Here is a 15611-nt window from a genome sequence, read left to right as displayed (position 1 = left end):
TTCTCGAACTTATTAATACATCTGACTTGCCAAACAGTATAATTGTACAGTGAAATAAGGTATAAACACAAAGACGCTGTAGTTTGATCTAAATCGGGAAATATATGGAATCTTAAGTGCGAGAAGTTTAGTCGCTGAAATTTGTTGTCAGAAAGAATGTTAAGCCAGTTTTTAACAATGTAAAGGAGCGGCTTGACAAAAGAGCATTCATAAAAAAGGTGAGTGACTGTTTCAATATGATTATTACATAGTATACATTTATTACTTTTGTAGAATCCAATGCTATGCATGAAATATGCAACAGGCAAGATATCATGTATTAATCTGTACATTGTATCTCTAATATGTTTATCTAAAAAGTCAGTATACAGTCTTTGAAAAACATGCCTAAAATTAACAGAAGGAAAAATACTTACTATTCTAGGCAGAACAATTATTTTTTCCAATAATATGGAATAATATTGCTTGGTAGTTAAATGACTAAATATACACACATGTCTATCTTTGTCTATCTGTAAGAAACTATGTAAATCGTTAAGACAAGTTTTATAAAACAAAGGCATAGATTCCGAGTGTGGTCTATTATTTGAAGCAAAATTTGCATTAAACAGTCTGAGACTTAAACCCGTCCAATAAATAGAAAAGTAAGTATACTTAGAAACATTATTCTGTATAATATTTTGTAAATGTTTCAAACGTAAAGATTGTACTTTAACATCAATGCTAACAATATCTAAACCACCTTGGATTTTTGAGTTATATAACACCGCTCTTTTTAGCGGTTCCGTATTACTTGGCCATAGAAATTTAAAAATGGCACGCTCAAACTGTTTCACATAATAATTGGGTAAAATAAAGACAGTTCCTATGTACCATATTTTAGAACATGCTAATGTTTTTACGACATTGGATTTCTCCACAAAAGACAAATGACGTTGTTTCCATAAATTAAGAACTTTAACAAATTTAGATAAGACTGGTTGCCAAATATCATCATATGATAAATTATTGCCAAATTTAATTCCGAGTAATTTACAGTTTTCAACCCACGATATACCAAAAGGATGATCAGAACGATTTTTCCATTTGCCTAGCCACATGCCCTTTGTCTTTTGTAAATTGAGTTTTGCACCCGAGGCCCGTCCGTACAGCGAGCACCAGTACAGTACTCGCTTCACGGACGAGTCCGAGGTGCAAATAGCCAGACTATCGTCCGCATATAAAGATAACTTTGACATTGTAGGAGTTCCTGGTAGTTTAACGCCTGAAATTTGTTCATCTTCCCGAATTTTGATGGCGAATGGTTCTAAAACTAAAACATATAACAATGGGCTCAGGCTGCACCCCTGGCGCACGCCGCGTTGTAAAGTAATAGGATCCGAAATATAATTATTGACTATAATTGAGGAACTTACATTGTTATAAAGTGCTTTGATCCAACGAATTAGGGAAGGCCCAAAATTATAAGCCGAAAGAGTTTGAAACAAAAAATCGTAACTAACCCTATCAAAGGCCTTCTCCTGGTCTAAAGAAATAAAAGCCACCGGTGACTGTTTTTGTTCACAATAATCTATGATGTTCCTCATTAAATGCAAGTTGTCAAAAATCGTGCGCCCAGGCACGGCACAGGATTGATCAGGATGTATGATATGCTCTAAGGCATTTTTAATACGATTTGTAATAACTTTAGAAATTATCTTGTAATCATAATTTAATAATGAAATTGGTCTATAATTCTTTACGTTGGTTGAGTTGTTATTATCTTTACAAATTAAAGTAATGTAAGATAATTTTTGGGAATCTGATAAGTGACCTTCTTGAAAAACTAGATTGATAATGTCAACCAACGGATCAAGCATTATAGAACTAAACGCGAGGTAAAATTCCTTGGTGAGGCCGTCTGAACCAGGTGACTTATTATTTTCCATATTTCTCAATGCCGAAAGAATTTCATCTTTTGTTATACGGCCTTCACACTTGTCCGAAACGTCTACAGGTAATTTTGGCACATTTCCCAAGAATTCATTGACTATAACCTGATCAATACCTTCATCCGTGTATAATTTAGAATAAAACTGTCTGAATGCTTCTAAAATCTCGCCGGAATTTGTACATATATTGGAAGATTCTGTGACTATTTTAGTGATTGTTTTTTTCTTGGCTCTTTTGATTTCTTGTTGAAAAAAGAATTTGGACGGTTTTTCATTGTTATCTAAAGTTTCAGCTCGAGATCTAATTTTTGAGCCGTAATAATTTTGAAGCTGAAATTCTTTAATTTGACTTTTAATTTCTCGTATTCTATCTATAAAATGACCAGGATTATAATTTTCGTGATATTCTAGACGATGGTATGTCTTTTCCAATTGCCGTAATATATTATGTTTGACTTTAGATTTTTGTTTACAGTAATGAATTATAAAATTTTTAATTTGCCTCTTCAAATGGTCCCATACATCTAAACAAATATCCAATCCCTCTATTAACTCTACCCAATATTTATTAAATTTTTTAACAAATGTCTTATCCTGTAATAGTGAATTATTAAATTTCCAATATCCCTGCCCAAATGTAATATTTCCCAAAATTTTGAGTTCTAATAAAACGACGTCATGGTCACTATGACCAAAGGGTATATTTTTAACATTAATAATACTGTCTACTAATAGATTTGCTACATAGAATCTATCTAGTCTACAGGCTACCAAAGAAGAAGACCACGTGGTTTTTATAATATTAGGATATAAATGACGAAAACTATCAACTAATTGAAAATCTTGAACTATATTTTTTATCTGCTCACTGCCACAAGTTCCGTATAAATCATTCCCACCAACTTTATCTAAAGAGGGGTTTAGTATACAATTAAAATCACCACCCAAGATTAAATATTTATTAGTCAGACAAAGGGGGTATATTTCTTCAAAAAATTCAGTCCTATCAGTTTGATTATTGGGAGCATAAATGTTAATAATTCTATAGTTAATATTATTCAAAGAAAAGTCCACGTAAACTAACCTACCGTCTAAATCTAAATGATATTTATGCACTATAATGTTAGAATCTAAAATTACAATCCCCACCCCTCTACTTTTATTCGTACCAAAACTAAAATAGCATTTATCTGTACCAAATAAGGATTTAAACTGTAAAACATTGTTAATATTATTGAAGTGAGTTTCTTGTAAAAGTAATATAGAAAGGTTTTCTTTAAAACACAGTGAAAAGAGTTCAGATTTACTAGGGGCATTTAAAAGCCCATTGATATTCAATGAGGCGATTCTCATCGACATAAATTAACAAAAGAATTTAAAAACCTAACAAAAATTGACAGTGAACAGACAAAAGAAAAACTGACTAAGGAAAGTATTAAAAGAGAAATTTCGTGCTGAAATGCTAACTAAGGAAAAAGAAAATACAGACAAAGAAGAAGCCAGAATAGAAAAATATGTGTTGTATATATATGTAAAGGGGAATAATGCAAATTGAATAATGTCTAAGAAGATAACTAGAATCAACGAAAATGGATAGTCAAACACAAATACACAATATAATGCAAATAGAAAAAAATGATAAATTAACTGAATACAGAAAAATAAACTTATACCGGGATTTCTCCTTAAATTGTTGGATGTCCAGGGGCTCGCCAATGTCATTTCGTGAGGGAAGATCTCTGCCATAGTCCTAAATTCATTCCATTTTCCTCAGATACGGTTGGCCCGGGAAGGTTCGGATGCTGAGGGACTGAGGGGGCTGACATGGTCTTCCCTCCTCGCCTTCTTTCGTCGTACCTCTAGGTACCCCTCCTCGTCCAGATGGATAGTATCCTCAGCCGAGGACACTTCCATAGTTCCTTCCTGGGAGGTCGCCTTAGCACCCCCTCCCTGTTCATTTTCCGGGGAGGAGCACCCGAGCTCCTCCTGACCGATTGGAGAGTCGTTTGGGGACAACTCTCCCTGGGGATCCTTATGATCTCCTTGTGTGCCTGAGGAACTCTGGGGCTCCTCCACCGTTTCCAGGGGCTTGCTGACAGCCCCTATAGACTCCGGCTTGCCAACAGCTGGATTCTCAACCTCCCCCAGCTTACTGACAGCTGGGGCCGGCCTGCCAACGACCGTCTGCGTTCTCACAGCCGAAGCATAGCTTCGGCTGCCGTGTCCCCCACCTCTATAACTAGGGCATTCCTGCCTTAAGTGGCCAACCTCCTCGCATCGAAAACACACAGGAGGTCGGCCAGGGACAACAAAAAGGCATCGATTACCGTGCACCTTACTAATGTACGGGAGGTGCTGTTGATCTCCTTCCCTCATTACGAGGGTTACCTCCCGTACTCCATTTGCAAGTCCCTGCTACGTTACATGTGTAACGGAGCGTACGTCTCCATAATGCCTAAATGCATTCGTTACATCTGCATTGGTTTCCCAGATTGGTAACCAATGCAATCTTCCTATGACCTGTATCCTGTCGGCGGCTGCAAAGTACAAGTTTATGTTGATGTCATTGTATTCAATCTCCCTTCCATCAAAAGTGTTGACCATGTCTACAGTCTCAAAAGTGGCATACCAAGTGTCATGTCTCTCCTTCTGCCACACTGCTAGTACGTCTGCTTCCGGGTTCTCCTGTCGAAGCATGTCAATGACATGTCGTCTCTTGTACTGTGCTACTGCTCCTCTTACGGTAATTCTGAGTGTTCTCTCCATCAATTGTAATGTGTTATCATCTAGAGTTTCCATCTTTCACTGCCAATCTTAGCCAGAAGGCCGAGAAGCAATGCCGACCGCGGGTTTCAAATGAGATTTTGAAGAAATTTTCATGCAACAATATCAAGTGTTTAAAACGGATTTTCTGTGTATGTTACAAGTCAATCCGCGTCCGAGGCCATATGAAATAGTTCTTGTTATACTATGATAGGTTGTAGGCAATTTGCAGTCCAAATGACCCATTGCGTCATGGAAAGGAAGAACGATTTTCTATAAAAAGTCATTTTCTTCGTCAAATAATGATAAAACGTAGGTAAAACGTTTTTCCATTTTTACAAACCCAGTGTAGACATGGAAATGATCGACAAGGTCAAATGCATTCAAGAACTGTTCAGATGACCTAGAAGACCCCCCACCCCCACCCCCACCCCCCACGACCCCACCCCCCTACCTACCCAGGGCCATAAAAAGGTGACCAGCTTTCAGTTATGTATCAATCCTTTTTCACATATCATTGGCCTAAATCCAGCGATTTGGTGACAGTGTTGATTTTAGGACACGGACCTAACCACACCAGCCTCTAACCCAACACGCATCCTTTAAGTTCTATTTATTACTACTAAGGGAAATAATTCCTATATCATTAACTCAGTCGTAAAAGTTCTGTTACCCGAGACTCTGAATTTTTTTTTTTTTAAGAAAAACCAACTTTCACTGCCGTTTTTCGTGAATTTCATGCACAAACAAGAAAAATCTCCAATCCAAGTGTTTTCCGCATCATACATCATTACATGTACAGTATATATGTAAACAGCCCATGTGCACCACAGCTACCCACATCAAATAGTTCCTCTGAAAACAATCTATTTTTTTTTTCCACCAATGATACGGAATTACCTATTCAGGGGTACGAATAAAAACAATTCAGCGCCAGGGAAATGTAGAAAATCGCACATGGAAAGGGGAGGATTCTATTCAATGTATGGGACTACAATTGACTAAGTTCATTTTCATTGGACAATGACCGGAAAATTCACACGACTTCTTATTTACTATTTGAAGAAACACTCACTAGTCTAACCGCCTCTATGCTCCGTTACTAATGTATACGGCCACACCACGTTGAAAACACCGGTTCTCGTTCGATCACCGAAGTTAAGCAACGTAGGGCTTGGTCAGTACTTGGATGGGTGACCGCCTGGGAATACCAAGTGTCGTATACTTTTTTTTTTTTTTTTTTTTTTTTTGGTTGTTGTTTGTTTTGATTTATCAATTATGTATTGTCTTAAAAATGACGTGAAAGTGAACAGGTTGTAAGATAACGTAATTGATTTAACATAATGACAAATAAAAACTACCAGGAAAGGGGGTGGGGGTGTAAGAGCGGTGGTGCTGGAAGGTGGGAGGGAGAGAGAGAGAGAGAGAGGGAGAGAGAGAGAGAGAGAGAGAGAGAGAAGGGTAAATTCTGCTATTATTTGTTTACAAGTGGGCCGATCCTGGATGAACTGCAATACCAGGCCAACCCGTGGCGAGAGCGGAGCAAGCCCCTGACATCTCACCTCTGACCAAAAATCAGTTTAATATCGTAGTCCCCATGTAGGGAACGTATCAGATATTAAGCTGATAAGAACAGATACTTTTTTTTTTTTTTTTTTAAAATACATTTATTCCGATACATAATGACTATGTAAAGATAAAGCATAATAGTAACAAATTACATATTGTAACAAGTGAAAATTAAAATCAACATGTAAAACGTACAAACAATATTACATTACATACACGAACACATAAGCAGCACAAAGAATAACACTATATCAAACATTGACAGACAATGAAAAACAACACAGTAACACGTATTTGGCACAAAATATAATACTACAAAAACATAAAGTGAACATCAAAAACGTAAACAGACGCATCGACCCATATATACCGTACGCCGAGACACCAGACAAAACATTCAACACAGGTGGCGTAAAGCGTGGACATCATATATATACCGTACACCGAGACACCAGACAAAACATTCAACACAGGTGGCGTAAAGCGTGGACATCGAGCGTAAAACGTGAATGAAAATACCTTAGATAGAGATGCGAAGATCAAGTTCATCATTGCGTATAGAGCAAAACAAATTGCTAGAACACCAGTACTCGGTAAATTTTGGGGTATTAAACCTGTAAAAGTCGCAATGTATCCTTTGTATTATGCTATTAACGTACATCAAAATAAGTCGATTTGTATTATAGTTTCTTTTCTCGAACTTATTAATACATCTGACTTGCCAAACAGTATAATTGTACAGTGAAATAAGGTATAAACACAAAGACGCTGTAGTTTGATCTAAATCGGGAAATATATGGAATCTTAAGTGCGAGAAGTTTAGTCGCTGAAATTTGTTGTCAGAAAGAATGTTAAGCCAGTTTTTAACAATGTAAAGGAGCGGCTTGACAAAAGAGCATTCATAAAAAAGGTGAGTGACTGTTTCAATATGATTATTACATAGTATACATTTATTACTTTTGTAGAATCCAATGCTATGCATGAAATATGCAACAGGCAAGATATCATGTATTAATCTGTACATTGTATCTCTAATATGTTTATCTAAAAAGTCAGTATACAGTCTTTGAAAAACATGCCTAAAATTAACAGAAGGAAAAATACTTACTATTCTAGGCAGAACAATTATTTTTTCCAATAATATGGAATAATATTGCTTGGTAGTTAAATGACTAAATATACACACATGTCTATCTTTGTCTATCTGTAAGAAACTATGTAAATCGTTAAGACAAGTTTTATAAAACAAAGGCATAGATTCCGAGTGTGGTCTATTATTTGAAGCAAAATTTGCATTAAACAGTCTGAGACTTAAACCCGTCCAATAAATAGAAAAGTAAGTATACTTAGAAACATTATTCTGTATAATATTTTGTAAATGTTTCAAACGTAAAGATTGTACTTTAACATCAATGCTAACAATATCTAAACCACCTTGGATTTTTGAGTTATATAACACCGCTCTTTTTAGCGGTTCCGTATTACTTGGCCATAGAAATTTAAAAATGGCACGCTCAAACTGTTTCACATAATAATTGGGTAAAATAAAGACAGTTCCTATGTACCATATTTTAGAACATGCTAATGTTTTTACGACATTGGATTTCTCCACAAAAGACAAATGACGTTGTTTCCATAAATTAAGAACTTTAACAAATTTAGATAAGACTGGTTGCCAAATATCATCATATGATAAATTATTGCCAAATTTAATTCCGAGTAATTTACAGTTTTCAACCCACGATATACCAAAAGGATGATCAGAACGATTTTTCCATTTGCCTAGCCACATGCCCTTTGTCTTTTGTAAATTGAGTTTTGCACCCGAGGCCCGTCCGTACAGCGAGCACCAGTACAGTACTCGCTTCACGGACGAGTCCGAGGTGCAAATAGCCAGACTATCGTCCGCGTATAAAGATAACTTTGACATTGTAGGAATTCCTGGTAGTTTAACGCCTGAAATTTGTTCATCTTCCCGAATTTTGATGGCGAATGGTTCTAAAACTAAAACATATAACAATGGGCTCAGGCTGCACCCCTGGCGCACGCCGCGTTGTAAAGTAATAGGATCCGAAATATAATTATTGACTATAATTGAGGAACTTACATTGTTATAAAGTGCTTTGATCCAACGAATTAGGGAAGGCCCAAAATTATAAGCCGAAAGAGTTTGAAACAAAAAATCGTAACTAACCCTATCAAAGGCCTTCTCCTGGTCTAAAGAAATAAAAGCCACCGGTGACTGTTTTTGTTCACAATAATCTATGATGTTCCTCATTAAATGCAAGTTGTCAAAAATCGTGCGCCCAGGCACGGCACAGGATTGATCAGGATGTATGATATGCTCTAAGGCATTTTTAATACGATTTGTAATAACTTTAGAAATTATCTTGTAATCATAATTTAGTAATGAAATTGGTCTATAATTCTTTACGTTGGTTGAGTTGTTATTATCTTTACAAATTAAAGTAATGTAAGATAATTTTTGGGAATCTGATAAGTGACCTTCTTGAAAAACTAGATTGATAATGTCAACCAACGGATCAAGCATTATAGAACTAAACGCGAGGTAAAATTCCTTGGTGAGGCCGTCTGAACCAGGTGACTTATTATTTTCCATATTTCTCAATGCCGAAAGAATTTCATCTTTTGTTATACGGCCTTCACACTTGTCCGAAACGTCTACAGGTAATTTTGGCACATTTCCCAAGAATTCATTGACTATAACCTGATCAATACCTTCATCCGTGTATAATTTAGAATAAAACTGTCTGAATGCTTCTAAAATCTCGCCGGAATTTGTACATATATTGGAAGATTCTGTGACTATTTTAGTGATTGTTTTTTTCTTGGCTCTTTTGATTTCTTGTTGAAAAAAGAATTTGGACGGTTTTTCATTGTTATCTAAAGTTTCAGCTCGAGATCTAATTTTTGAGCCGTAATAATTTTGAAGCTGAAATTCTTTAATTTGACTTTTAATTTCTCGTATTCTATCTATAAAATGACCAGGATTATAATTTTCGTGATATTCTAGACGATGGTATGTCTTTTCCAATTGCCGTAATATATTATGTTTGACTTTAGATTTTTGTTTACAGTAATGAATTATAAAATTTTTAATTTGCCTCTTCAAATGGTCCCATACATCTAAACAAATATCCAATCCCTCTATTAACTCTACCCAATATTTATTAAATTTTTTAACAAATGTCTTATCCTGTAATAGTGAATTATTAAATTTCCAATATCCCTGCCCAAATGTAATATTTCCCGAAATTTTGAGTTCTAATAAAACGACGTCATGGTCACTATGACCAAAGGGTATATTTTTAACATTAATAATACTGTCTACTAATAGATTTGCTACATAGAATCTATCTAGTCTACAGGCTACCAAAGAAGAAGACCACGTGGTTTTTATAATATTAGGATATAAATGACGAAAACTATCAACTAATTGAAAATCTTGAACTATATTTTTTATCTGCTCACTGCCACAAGTTCCGTATAAATCATTCCCACCAACTTTATCTAAAGAGGGGTTTAGTATACAATTAAAATCACCACCCAAGATTAAATATTTATTAGTCAGACAAAGGGGGTATATTTCTTCAAAAAATTCAGTCCTATCAGTTTGATTATTGGGAGCATAAATGTTAATAATTCTATAGTTAATATTATTCAAAGAAAAGTCCACGTAAACTAACCTACCGTCTAAATCTAAATGATATTTATGCACTATAATGTTAGAATCTAAAATTACAATCCCCACCCCTCTACTTTTATTCGTACCAAAACTAAAATAGCATTTATCTGTACCAAATAAGGATTTAAACTGTAAAACATTATTAATATTATTGAAGTGAGTTTCTTGTAAAAGTAATATAGAAAGGTTTTCTTTAAAACACAGTGAAAAGAGTTCAGATTTACTAGGGGCATTTAAAAGCCCATTGATATTCAATGAGGCGATTCTCATCGACATAAATTAACAAAAGAATTTAAAAACCTAACAAAAATTGACAGTGAACAGACAAAAGAAAAACTGACTAAGGAAAGTATTAAAAGAGAAATTTCGTGCTGAAATGCTAACTAAGGAAAAAGAAAATACAGACAAAGAAGAAGCCAGAATAGAAAAATATGTGTTGTATATATATGAAAAGGGGAATAATGCAAATTGAATAATGTCTAAGAAGATAACTAGAATCAACGAAAATGGATAGTCAAACACAAATACACAATATAATGCAAATAGAAAAAAATGATAAATTAACTGAATACAGAAAAATAAACTTATACCGGGATTTCTCCTTAAATTGTTGGATGTCCAGGGGCTCGCCAATGTCATTTCGTGAGGGAAGATCTCTGCCATAGTCCTAAATTCATTCCATTTTCCTCAGATACGGTTGGCCCGGGAAGGTTCGGATGCTGAGGGACTGAGGGGGCTGACATTGTCTTCCCTCCTCGCCTTCTTTCGTCGTACCTCTAGGTACCCCTCCTCGTCCAGATGGATAGTATCCTCAGCCGAGGACACTTCCATAGTTCCTTCCTGGGAGGTCGCCTTAGCACCCCCTCCCTGTTCATTTTCCGGGGAGGAGCACCCGAGCTCCTCCTGACCGATTGGAGAGTCGTTTGGGGACAACTCTCCCTGGGGATCCTTATGATCTCCTTGTGTGCCTGAGGAACTCTGGGGCTCCTCCACCGTTTCCAGGGGCTTGCTGACAGCCCCTATAGACTCCGGCTTGCCAACAGCTGGATTCTCAACCTCCCCCGGCTTACTGACAGCTGGGGCCGGCCTGCCAACGACCGTCTGCGTTCTCACAGCCGAAGCATAGCTTCGGCTGCCGTGTCCCCCACCTCTATAACTAGGGCATTCCTGCCTTAAGTGGCCAACCTCCTCGCATCGAAAACACACAGGAGGTCGGCCAGGGACAACAAAAAGGCATCGATTACCGTGCACCTTACTAATGTACGGGAGGTGCTGTTGATCTCCTTCCCTCATTACGAGGGTTACCTCCCGTACTCCATTTGCAAGTCCCTGCTCCGTTACATGTGTAACGGAGCGTACGTCTCCATAATGCCTAAATGCATTCGTTACATCTGCATTGGTTTCCCAGATTGGTAACCAATGCAATCTTCCTATGACCTGTATCCTGTCGGCGGCTGCAAAGTACAAGTTTATGTTGATGTCATTGTATTCAATCTCCCTTCCATCAAAAGTGTTGACCATGTCTACAGTCTCAAAAGTGGCATACCAAGTGTCACGTCTCTCCTTCTGCCACACTGCTAGTACGTCTGCTTCCGGGTTCTCCTGTCGAAGCATGTCAATGACATGTCGTCTCTTGTACTGTGCTACTGCTCCTCTTACGGTAATTCTGAGTGTTCTCTCCATCAATTGTAATGTGTTATCATCTAGAGTTTCCATCTTTCACTGCCAATCTTAGCCAGAAGGCCGAGAAGCGATGCCGACCGCGGGTTTCAAATGAGATTTTGAAGAAATTTTCATGCAACAATATCAAGTGTTTAAAACGGATTTTCTGTGTATGTTACAAGTCAATCCGCGTCCGAGGCCATATGAAATAGTTCTTGATATACTATGATAGGTTGTAGGCAATTTGCAGTCCAAATGACCCATTGCGTCATGGAAAGGAAGAACGATTTTCTATAAAAAGTCATTTTCTTCGTCAAATAATGATAAAACGTAGGTAAAACGTTTTTCCATTTTTACAAACCCAGTGTAGACATGGAAATGATCGACAAGGTCAAATGCATTCAAGAACTGTTCAGATGACCTAGAAGACCCCCACCCCCCACCCCCCACGACCCCACCCCCCTACCTACCCAGGGCCATAAAAAGGTGACCAGCTTTCAGTTATGTATCAATCCTTTTTCACATATCATTGACCTAAATTCAGCGATTTGGTGACAGTGTTGATTTTAGGACACGGACCTAACCACACCAGCCTCTAACCCAACACGCATCCTTTAAGTTCTATTTATTACTACTAAGGGAAATAATTCCTATATCATTAACTCAGTCGTAAAAGTTCTGTTACCCGAGACTCTGAATTTTTTTTTTAAAGAAAAACCAACTTTCACTGCCGTTTTTCGTGAATTTCATGCACAAACAAGAAAAATCTCCAATCCAAGTGTTTTCCGCATCATACATCATTACATGTACAGTATATATGTAAACAGCCCATGTGCACCACAGCTACCCACATCAAATAGTTCCTCTGAAAACAATCTATTTTTTTCCACCAATGATACGGAATTACCTATTCAGGGGTACGAATAAAAACAATTCAGCGCCAGGGAAATGTAGAAAATCGCACATGGAAAGGGGAGGATTCTATTCAATGTATGGGACTACAATTGACTAAGTTCATTTTCATTGGACAATGACCGGAAAATTCACACGACTTCTTATTTACTATTTGAAGAAAGACTCACTAGTCTAACCGCCTCTATGCTCCGTTACTAATGTATACGGCCACACCACGTTGAAAACACCGGTTCTCGTCCGATCACCGAAGTTAAGCAACGTAGGGCTTGGTCAGTACTTGGATGGGTGACCGCCTGGGAATACCAAGTGTCGTATACTTATTTTTTGTTGTTGTTGTTTTTTTTTGTTTTTTTTTTTGTTTTTTTGTTTTTTTTGTTTTGATTTATCAATTATGTATTGTCTTAAAAATGACGTGAAAGTGAACAGGTTGTAAGATAACGTAATTGATTTAACATAATGACAAATAAAAACTACCAGGAAAGGGGGTGGGGGTGTAAGAGCGGTGGTGCTGGAAGGTGGGAGGGAGAGAGAGAGGGAGAGAGAAAGAGGGAGAGAGAGAGAGAGAAGGGTAAATTCTGCTATTATTTGTTTACAAGTGGGCCGATCCTGGATGAACTGCAATACCAGGCCAACCCGTGGCGAGAGCGGAGCAAGCCCCTGACATCTCACCTCTGACCAAAAATCAGTTTAATATCGTAGTCCCCATGTAGGGAACGTATCAGATATTAAGCTGATAAGAACAGATACTACACTTTGATCTTAGCCATAAGGCCGAGAAGCGATGCCGACCGCGGGTTTCAAATGAGATTTTGAAGAAATTTTCATGCAACAATATCAAGTGTTTAAAACGGATTTTCTGTGTATGTTACAAGTCAATCCGCGTCCGAGGCCATATGAAATAGTTCTTGATATACTATGATAGGTTGTAGGCAATTTGCAGTCCAAATGACCCATTGCGTCATGGAAAGGAAGAACGATTTTCTATAAAAAGTCATTTTCTTCGTCAAATAATGATAAAACGTAGGTAAAACGTTTTTCCATTTTTACAAACCCAGTGTAGACATGGAAATGATCGACAAGGTCAAATGCATTCAAGAACTGTTCAGATGACCTAGAAGACCCCCACCCCCCACCCCCCACGACCCCACCCCCCTACCTACCCAGGGCCATAAAAAGGTGACCAGCTTTCAGTTATGTATCAATCCTTTTTCACATATCATTGACCTAAATTCAGCGATTTGGTGACAGTGTTGATTTTAGGACACGGACCTAACCACACCAGCCTCTAACCCAACACGCATCCTTTAAGTTCTATTTATTACTACTAAGGGAAATAATTCCTATATCATTAACTCAGTCGTAAAAGTTCTGTTACCCGAGACTCTGAATTTTTTTTTTAAAGAAAAACCAACTTTCACTGCCGTTTTTCGTGAATTTCATGCACAAACAAGAAAAATCTCCAATCCAAGTGTTTTCCGCATCATACATCATTACATGTACAGTATATATGTAAACAGCCCATGTGCACCACAGCTACCCACATCAAATAGTTCCTCTGAAAACAATCTATTTTTTTCCACCAATGATACGGAATTACCTATTCAGGGGTACGAATAAAAACAATTCAGCGCCAGGGAAATGTAGAAAATCGCACATGGAAAGGGGAGGATTCTATTCAATGTATGGGACTACAATTGACTAAGTTCATTTTCATTGGACAATGACCGGAAAATTCACACGACTTCTTATTTACTATTTGAAGAAAGACTCACTAGTCTAACCGCCTCTATGCTCCGTTACTAATGTATACGGCCACACCACGTTGAAAACACCGGTTCTCGTCCGATCACCGAAGTTAAGCAACGTAGGGCTTGGTCAGTACTTGGATGGGTGACCGCCTGGGAATACCAAGTGTCGTATACTTATTTTTTGTTGTTGTTGTTTTTTTTTGTTTTTTTTTTTGTTTTTTTGTTTTTTTTGTTTTGATTTATCAATTATGTATTGTCTTAAAAATGACGTGAAAGTGAACAGGTTGTAAGATAACGTAATTGATTTAACATAATGACAAATAAAAACTACCAGGAAAGGGGGTGGGGGTGTAAGAGCGGTGGTGCTGGAAGGTGGGAGGGAGAGAGAGAGGGAGAGAGAAAGAGGGAGAGAGAGAGAGAGAAGGGTAAATTCTGCTATTATTTGTTTACAAGTGGGCCGATCCTGGATGAACTGCAATACCAGGCCAACCCGTGGCGAGAGCGGAGCAAGCCCCTGACATCTCACCTCTGACCAAAAATCAGTTTAATATCGTAGTCCCCATGTAGGGAACGTATCAGATATTAAGCTGATAAGAACAGATACTACACTTTGATCTTAGCCATAAGGCCGAGAAGCGATGCCGACCGCGGGTTTCAAATGAGATTTTGAAGAAATTTTCATGCAACAATATCAAGTGTTTAAAACGGATTTTCTGTGTATGTTACAAGTCAATCCGCGTCCGAGGCCATATGAAATAGTTCTTGATATACTATGATAGGTTGTAGGCAATTTGCAGTCCAAATGACCCATTGCGTCATGGAAAGGAAGAACGATTTTCTATAAAAAGTCATTTTCTTCGTCAAATAATGATAAAACGTAGGTAAAACGTTTTTCCATTTTTACAAACCCAGTGTAGACATGGAAATGATCGACAAGGTCAAATGCATTCAAGAACTGTTCAGATGACCTAGAAGACCCCCACCCCCCACCCCCCACGACCCCACCCCCCTACCTACCCAGGGCCATAAAAAGGTGACCAGCTTTCAGTTATGTATCAATCCTTTTTCACATATCATTGACCTAAATTCAGCGATTTGGTGACAGTGTTGATTTTAGGACACGGACCTAACCACACCAGCCTCTAACCCAACACGCATCCTTTAAGTTCTATTTATTACTACTAAGGGAAATAATTCCTATATCATTAACTCAGTCGTAAAAGTTCTGTTACCCGAGACTCTGAATTTTTTTTTTTAAAGAAAAACCAACTTTCACTGCCGTTTTTCGTGAATTTCATGCACAAACAAGAAAAATCT

General features: G+C 37.5%; 6 non-coding genes across 6 annotated transcripts; 3 read left to right on the top strand and 3 right to left on the bottom strand.

Moving 5' to 3' along the window:
- Positions 1–5801: 5801 nt before the first annotated feature.
- LOC130048851 (5S ribosomal RNA) lies at positions 5802–5920 on the top strand. The gene has a single exon (XR_008797394.1). It is a non-coding gene; the product is annotated as a 5S ribosomal RNA (ribosomal RNA).
- A 257-nt stretch (positions 5921–6177) lies between these two features.
- Positions 6178–6361, bottom strand: LOC125660511 (U2 spliceosomal RNA). The gene has a single exon (XR_007364383.2). It is a non-coding gene; the product is annotated as a U2 spliceosomal RNA (small nuclear RNA).
- Positions 6362–12745: 6384 nt separating this feature from the next.
- Positions 12746–12864, top strand: LOC130048974 (5S ribosomal RNA). The gene has a single exon (XR_008797517.1). It is a non-coding gene; the product is annotated as a 5S ribosomal RNA (ribosomal RNA).
- A 272-nt stretch (positions 12865–13136) lies between these two features.
- Positions 13137–13329, bottom strand: LOC130048876 (U2 spliceosomal RNA). The gene has a single exon (XR_008797419.1). It is a non-coding gene; the product is annotated as a U2 spliceosomal RNA (small nuclear RNA).
- Positions 13330–14350: 1021 nt separating this feature from the next.
- LOC130048924 (5S ribosomal RNA) lies at positions 14351–14469 on the top strand. The gene has a single exon (XR_008797467.1). It is a non-coding gene; the product is annotated as a 5S ribosomal RNA (ribosomal RNA).
- Positions 14470–14741: 272 nt separating this feature from the next.
- LOC130048875 (U2 spliceosomal RNA) lies at positions 14742–14934 on the bottom strand. The gene has a single exon (XR_008797418.1). It is a non-coding gene; the product is annotated as a U2 spliceosomal RNA (small nuclear RNA).
- Between the last annotated feature and the right edge of the window lie 677 nt (positions 14935–15611).

The sequence above is a fragment of the Ostrea edulis genome, chromosome 7 (assembly GCF_947568905.1).
Source record: "Ostrea edulis chromosome 7, xbOstEdul1.1, whole genome shotgun sequence".
Classification (NCBI taxonomy): domain Eukaryota; kingdom Metazoa; phylum Mollusca; class Bivalvia; order Ostreida; family Ostreidae; genus Ostrea; species Ostrea edulis.
This window is presented reverse-complemented; position numbering and strand designations above follow the sequence as displayed.